Source organism: Macrobrachium nipponense, chromosome 17 (assembly GCF_015104395.2).
Source record: "Macrobrachium nipponense isolate FS-2020 chromosome 17, ASM1510439v2, whole genome shotgun sequence".
Classification (NCBI taxonomy): domain Eukaryota; kingdom Metazoa; phylum Arthropoda; class Malacostraca; order Decapoda; family Palaemonidae; genus Macrobrachium; species Macrobrachium nipponense.
The window spans coordinates 82892321-82900870 of record NC_087210.1 but is presented as its reverse complement, the minus strand read 5'-3'; the positions used below and the strand labels follow the sequence as shown (position 1 = coordinate 82900870).

At 36.7% G+C, this 8550-nt stretch overlaps 1 protein-coding gene across 4 annotated transcripts in view; it reads left to right on the top strand.

The window, feature by feature from the left end:
* The first annotated feature begins 922 nt into the window (after nt 1-922).
* The window catches only part of LOC135196381 (DNA polymerase lambda-like), a 267170-nt gene continuing 259542 nt past the window's right edge, over nt 923-8550 (top strand). For 3 of the 4 annotated variants that reach the window (XM_064223173.1, XM_064223171.1, XM_064223170.1), the window contains exon 1: nt 923-1050. The gene's annotated coding sequence lies outside the window, so the exon portion shown is untranslated. The remainder of the gene's footprint in view (nt 1051-8550) is intronic. The other variant, XM_064223172.1, reaches the window with a different exon arrangement.

Sequence of the window (8550 nt, the reverse complement as noted above, 5' to 3'; positions counted from 1 at the left end):
GCTAGCAAAGGCAATGAAGGAAAAGGGGATAAAATTAATAAATAAACAGATAAAAAGGAAGCCATAACCCGAACATGGTAGTACTGTACATGAAGGAGGGAAGGTTATAGAAATTAGTGCACAACAGGATCACTAGAATTCCACGGCATAGTAATCTGGGAATTGTTAATCTGAAGTGGAATATCGTGATCTGTAGGTCATATCTTTTATCAAAACCTCAAACTTCGTGGCTCAATGTTTTTGCTTCCCCTTGAAGATACGAATATCCTTCGTACCTCGTCACTAATTGCTGATATACAACCGTACAGAAACAAAGTTGTCGTAAAAACCGTTGCATTTTTAATGCATTTTATCGTCAGAACAATAGAATCTACAGTTGAAAATATTTGTGATTTCTCGGGAGTTTAACGAAGTGAAAGTAATTTAAACTTAAGAAAGAATAACTATGAATACAATACGCTGTGGAGCAAATTTGACTTAACAATTTAGACACATTTCTGTAATAATGGTGAGAGGGAATTGCGCAAGCACATCTTTATTTATTTATTTATTTATTTAGATTAGATTACTCCATCTTTCATTACAGATAATGCCCAAGGATTTCGAGTAGCGATATAGCTTTAAAATGCATAACTTTCTGTGGAAAATTAACAGAAAACTTCGCGAATGAAGGCATTTTAAAGCAATGGAAGTTGCGATTAGAATCGCTAATAAGGACAAGGGATTCCAAGTGCGTTCATATAAATTACTGGGCAAACGAAAACATTACGAATTAAGCCGTTTTAAAGGCATAGGAGGTTGTAATAGGAGTCTCTTAGGGGATTCAAGGATCCCTGAGGGCGGTGGGGGCTGGGGGTATCTTTATTTTTGGGGATCATCTTGCCCGACGTCTCGGCCTTTCGTGGAAGTCAAGAAGAAGAAGAAAGGAAGACAGTTACCATTAACTCGAAGTGAAAGTGACCCCCAACAATTTAAGTGTTATTAAACACTGTGAATCTTCCATCTCGCTGGCTAAATTCAAGCGGAAATTGTGTCTTTTGATTACAGAAGGTTCGTAGATTTTTTTTTGTTGATGTTTCAAGTCCATAATTAACTAAATAGTATATTGATGCCATTTTCAACGTTAAATAGGAATGCCGTTTGCGTATCTAGACAAAGCAAACATGGCGTCATCGAACGCCTTCGATTTTATCTATTTACTGACCATGTTTGCATTGGATGGTGTGTACCATGTATTGCAATTAAGAAATATGTTTTTCTATGTTATATTTATCGTGTCTTGGTGTCCTATATACTTAGGTTAACCCTGTAAATGTAGACCCTGTTAGTTTTTAAAAACTGACTTAGGCAAGGTTAGGGTGTACTAGGTATCCCCTAATTGGATGCCACATATTAAGCCTTTACAGTAAACTGCACGTGAAAAAGTAATTTTTTTAACCAAAATGTCAGTTTTGTATGATTTAAAGTACATTTTGAACTTATTAAATTGACGTTCGTATCGTTAGCAAGATTAGTACCTACCGACTTGACTTAGCCTAACCTTGCGTAGGGTCCCAGGGTCTCACCCTGGTGTGTGACCCTAGTATTTGAAAACATTACGTGAACTTATCTTGTTCAGATTAAGAACATTATTGGGAGTAAGGTCCTTGTATTTCACTCGTTTTGCTTTTTCCCATGCCCCAAAACCCACTTTCCTCACTGAGGACCCCCGAATTATTGATCATGAATAAGTATTCTTGTTAGGTTAGGTGCTAAAATATCATATAGCCTTGGTAGTCGATGGTACTGTGGCAAAGCCTGTGAAAGACATAATTTGCTTGATAAAATGTTATATAGTATATTTCGGTTGGTTTGGTTTCATGTTAAATGGTATACCGTTATTGTAGACATAATGATTATCATTTTTATTAATTTGGAATGTGTATACCTAATTCTATAAGTTATTTATAAGGCTAGGCAGAATTGAATTAGGATCTTCTAGAGATAACCTAGCTTAGTCACTTTTCCTATGTCTGTTGTTTGAGATTAAGGTGGCCGTATGCCAGCATGGGCTCTTGCTCCTAGAGCAGCCCGTAGTCCTATGTTTGCACTGAATGTGTTTTGGTCCTCCATGGAAGTATTAGTACAGATGATCAAAGGATTTAGTATATATATATATATATATATATATATATATATATATATAGATATATATAAGTCATATCACATTACCGTGATTCATATACATATATCGTGCTACAATGTCCTTTAATATCTAATTCGCTCTACCTCGGAATTAATATATTTTCATATATGCTTAACCGAAGGGGAATTTTTCCTCGATAATAGATTTACCTGTACTTGGGCGCGAACGCAGGTACATTCAAATCCAGGCTCGTCAGTGAAGCTCTGGTGGTAGAGCTTCACTGACGACTGACGAGCCTGGATTGGAATGTACCTGCGTTCGCGCCCAAGTACAGGTAAATCTATTATCGAGGAAAAATTCCCCTTCGGTTTAAGCATATATGAAAATATATTAATTCCGAGGTAGAGTGAATTAGATATTAAAGGACATTGTAGCTTGATATATATATATATATATATATATATATATATATATATATATACATACATACATACATACATACATACATATATATATATATATATATATATATATATATATATATATATATATATTGTGTTTGTGTGTGTAATCACGACAACAGACACACACACACACACACACACATATATATATATATATATATATATATATATATATATATATATATATATATAAAACGATAGCTAAATGAAAAACAGTTTAACTAGGTTGAACTGGAGATAACATAACATCAGAGATCATAAACGGGTTAAAAAAAGATTATGAACACCAAAACATAGAAGCCACACACGTCTGTGTGAACAACTTTCTGTTATAGATCCAGTATTATTATAAAATCCCATTATAATTGCAACATAGCTGCAAATGAATAGGAAGGGATGGCTTGTATTATTGATGGTCGGAACAGTTTTGAAGTTGCAACTGGTATTGCTGCTGCATCACAATTATCAAATAAAATACTTTGGTTTTAATTCCAATTGGATTTCATGATTGAGTTCTCTAAATGTTTGTTACATCCGTGGTCATTTCAAGTGGGATTATGAGATACTTTGTTTTGATTGCTATGGCATACCACACGGGTTCCATAAAAGGATATTTTGCTTCATTTAATGTTGTAGCTTGTGACAATAAGATGTATAGTAGCCTAACTGAGAAGAAAAAAGTGAATGAAAAAAGTGCTATCTACATGTACAGTTTGTCAGTTCAAACAAGAGGCTAAAAACATCATGAAAATGAAGGTAAACACACTTTTTATATTATGTAAGGAAAAAAATATAACCTGTTACATTTCTTAAGAAGCTTGCAAAAGCGAGGATGTAATATTCACCCATTACAAATTTTTTTTTCAATAAGTTTGAACTCATTACAAATTTCGGTAAACGTTAATATTCCAGAATTTATTAAGTAATTAGTTTACAGTAAGACAAAGGACAGTTCGATTTTCGTGCTAAGAGAATGTCCACATTGTTATAATAATTTCGACACATACTACGTATTTAGTAAAAAACGTTAAAGTTGTATATACGCAGGATGTGTTCGGAATTGCTTTCATCTGCATTAATGGTTCTCACGACCTTACTGTCTACCCACGCACGGCTGCGTTCCAATCTGCTGTAGTGCATTTAGTTAATAACCTGGTATGTAGCCATCTTGATGCGTCACCTACTCCGAGATACTACTAGTACTATTTAGCACCTCGGAATGGCGAGATCCTGGTGGATAGTACATAACGGGTTTAATCGAGACCTGGTTGAATACCTTGCGTTTACTTGTAGCCCCTGCATAGACCAGCCATAATTATTTCGTGGTACTACCAAAACGTCCAGAATTTCCCGGGATAAATCTTGTTTTTCGTTCAAAAAAAAAATCGTTTTTCAACGGAGAGTTTTACACACTTCCTTCATTCATATTTTAACATTTACACTCTGCCTTCCCCTCCCCCACCTTACAGGAAATGCATTCACCTCAGAATTATGCCAGAGAGAGAGAGAGACGAGAGAGGGGGGGGGGGGGGGGCGCAGGGTGGAATCTCTCTCATCTGGTGGCAACAGTGCACTAGGACTAGGCGAGCTCTCGACGTCCACAATTTTCATATAGTCATTTTTCTCCAGCTCACAATTTTTCATAATATCGAAAAATGTGTAGGCGATTTTTAGGGTGCATTCATTTTCGGTCCATCCCTCTGTAAGAGAGATGATAAATTTCGCGGAACTGAGAGTTGGTGTTGATGAATGGTAACACTGACTTTCAGAGGCTTATACTAAACCATTATACTCATCTCTCGGTACGGGGAGCGTTAGTGGCGTCAGTGTACGAGTATATCTCATTGCACCGTAGGCGCTATTTTTGCCTGTAAAAGTTTACTAGACTTGCTGTTTTTATCCGATAATTTCTTAATGAAAACGCTCATTATTATTATTAATGTAGGCGAAATGATATCGTGGTATGTTATATTTGGTACTTATTTTTGGTATTGTCTTAGTTTGATCAGCATCGCTATAATTCGACGGATTTTGTCGGAAGTTAAATTCGTTCCTGACCGCGTAGCAAATATCCTAGCTGTGGAAGGGAATCGATCATAACATTTACATATGCATGCAAATATGTTGCACACGTATATTTCCAGTAGATGGCTGTTTGATATTTTTTCCCGTTATTTGTCGCGGATATTTTGCTTTATATACAATTACACTGCATATTTCTAATTTTGAATGATATACGTTGAGTTCGAGGCTATTTGATGTTCTGCTTGTTGTCATGTATTTTTAGTTTTATTTACATTTACATTTTTCCTCCATTGTGAACTTGAAATTGTTGATTGTAGCCTTTGACTCGAGCAGTACTTGGTACAAAGTTAAGTATATACTAGTTTTACCAGACAGCAGCTGATTAACAGCTCTCCTATGGCTGGCCCGAAGGATTAGATAATTTTACGTGGCTAGGAACCAATTGGTCACCTAGCAACGGGACCTACAGCTTATTGTGGAATCCGAACCACGCTACATCGAGAAATGAATTTCTATCACCAGAAATAAATTCCTTTGATTCCGCGTTGGCCGAGCCGGGATTCGAACTTGGGACCACCGGATTGGCAGCCGAGCGCGAAAACCATTCGTCCAGCGACGAACTAGTACTTGGTACAAAATTGAGATCACCAATGTTCTAAGAGTTTCACTACAGCAAACGTCGATAGGTGTTCTAAAAAGGCCTGTGAATAAAAACATATATCTTTGCGTTATTTTCAACTTATTTTAGCTGAACTGCACCCAAGCTAGATTTCATACCATTTTTTTCGGTTATGACAGAAACAATTATTGAGGGAAATTGGACTCCGGACGTACTGCATTTAATATCATAACATCATTCAGTGCATAAAAGTGTTAGGCCTCGTAAGGGGGTAGTGCCGTCAGTACACCCCGCACGGTGCACTGTAGGTATTACGTTAAGGTTCCACGAAGATTCTTTGCAGAGTCCTTCGGCCCCTAGCTGCAACCCCTTTTTATACCTTTTACCATACCTCCGTTCATATTCTCTTTCATCCACCCTCGCCATTGTGCAACTAGAGGTTTTCCTCTTGTTACACCTCCAAAATCTTTATACTACTAGTTTCCCTTTCAGCGTTGAATGACTTCGTAGGCCCCAGCACTTGGCCTTTGGCCTAAATTGTATATTCTATTCGAAACCTTTGTTGGTCTCCTCACTTGAGGAATGTGAAACTTAAGGGTCAAATCTTTATCATGCAGTAGAGTGCTTTCAGTATGATTAAGACCTTAGTAATTAATTTTTTTATCGCCTTCCAACTACAGTACCCATCTTCGTCAGAAAATGAAAATTTAAAGAAATGTAAAAAGAGTAATTCATTTTTATCGCCTTCCAACTACAATACCCATCTTCGTCAGAAGCGCCACAGCGGCGTGGATGGTATGGTATTAGCGTCCCACCTCGGTGGGCGCGAGTTCGATTCTCGGCCATTCCATTGAGGAGCGAGAGATGTGTATTTCTGATGATAGAAGTTCACTCTCGACTTGGTTCGGAAGTCACGTAAAGCCGTTGGTCCCGTTGCTGAATAACCACTGGTTCCATGCAACGTAAAAGCACCATACAAACAAACAAACATCTTCGTCGGAAAATGAAAATTTAAAAGAAATGTAAAGAAGAGATGATTTCGTCCTGACACAAAAGGTGACGACGAATCAAAAGCCTTTTCGTCGCTCATTAAGAGAATAATTCGTCCTCAGATGGGACCTGGTTCCTGGTGAGACGAAGATTAACTTCGTCAAAGTCAGGATCCGATGATCCATCATGGAGGGACTGAATCATTATACGTAGATGAGGACGGATTCGTCACATAAAGATTGATAATTCATTGTAGGATGCCACGTGGTTCATTGTAGAACTAGAGTAATGTCACTGTGTCATTGTAAAGATGAAAACTGTCCATTCAGAATGGGAACTTATTTATACTCTGTTTTTTTCCATCTGTCCATCCGCCTGCGGTGTTTTTGTATGGTAACACTGCGTCTCGGGCTTTAGATAGTTACATTCAGCTTACATTCAACGATTATAATAATATCCTATTTCGAATATTAACGGTGTAATTCGCATACAGTAAATTATTAAAACACTTTTCAGTTGCAAATGTACACCCAGATATCCTTTTATTTACCTAAAACTTACACATTGCGTAACTATCTAAAGCCCGGGACGCAGTATTACCATACAAAAACACCACAGGGGGATGGACAGATAAAAAAAAAACAAGAGTATAGTAAGCGTAGAAATGAATTATTGGAAGATAACACTTGACCCGTTAATGAACAAGAGCTGACATGTCTTAGGATGAGACCCGGTTTGTCATAGCACAAAACCCAGTTTGGCTCTAGGATGCGTCCCCAGTTTATGATAGGACATGCCCTCAGTTTGTCTTAAGACCCAGTTTGTCATAGGACATACCCAACTTTGTCATAGGACAAGCCCCAGTTTGTCATAGGACAAGCCCCAGTTTGTCATAAGACAAGCCCCAGTTTGTCAAAGAACAAGACCCAGTGTTTCATAGAACAAGCCCTAGTTTGTCATAAGACAAGACCCAGTTTGTCATATGATGGGTCCTGTCTGTCATAGGATGATAGCTGCTTTGTTGAAGACAGCTGATTCCTCAAGGACTTAACAGCAAAATTTTGAAGACTGGATTGTAAGAATACAAGTTTTATAATGTAGAAAATTGAACGACTGCCGTCCCATATACAATACATTTAATCACGTGATGGCTTCGAACCGACAGAGTGAGATAAACGACCTGTATTTAGATTTAAGCATAAAACATAAAAGCATCTATCTGACTGCTTCGGCAAAAGCCTCTTTGCTAATCTTGTATTAGTAATATATATGTATTAATCGGTTTTACTCTTACTGTTTATTTCAGGTCTCGATGGGAATGTCTGATGTTCATCTGTTAATTATTTGCGCTGTTGAGTAGATGGTTTTTATATTTTGTTTTATGTTACCTGTTCAGTTTGAAAGATGTGTATTGGCTAGTTTTATGAATGTGTTTAGTATGATTATTGGAAGATGTGTATTGGCTAGTTTTAGGAATGTATTTAGTATGATTATTGGAAGATGTGTATTGGCTAGTTTTGGGAATGTGTTTATAATTATTGGAAGATGTGTATTGGCTAATTTTAGGAATGTGTATATATATATATATATATATATATATATATATATATATATATATATATATATATATATTTATATTTCCTTTTATATTATTTTTATTATAGTTACATGTATCTTTTATTAATTTTTAAAAATTCTTTGTTTAATGATTATTATTAAAATTTATAGGGTCTTTTTATTTATAGTTCGGCTTCAATGACCTAGTTGTCGCTATGCTAGATTATTATAGTAGTATCAATCAATCAATCAATCACTTCTTCTGTGTTGACGATATATTGAATATATTTATTTGTAACAACTATTCCGAAAAAAATATCTACTAAACTTTCAAAGAACTGTGAAAGCGTATTACCTCCATTAAGTATCATTGTGCTTTCAAATTCAGTTACCTGGTCTAATGCACAGTGAAACGATATCAGTCCTGGAACGCAACTCCGCTTTCCAGAAGAGCCGGTTGCTGTCGACGTGTTCCAGGAATTCCAGGAGATCCAGCAACCGTCTGAGCCGAAAACAAACAATATCAGATTCGTATATTTTCCAGGATTTTGGGTTCTTTGCAGCGTTCCTTTGGTCCTTGGCTGCAACTCTTTTTAGTTCCTTTTAATGTACCTCCATTCATATTCTTTTTCTTCCATCTTACTTTCCTCAAATTGTTTCATTGTGAAAATGCTTTGAGGTTTTCCTCCTGTTGCACCTTTTCAAACCTTTTTACCGTTTCCCTTGTTGCGCCGAATGACCTCATAGGTCCCAGCGCATGGTTCTTTGGG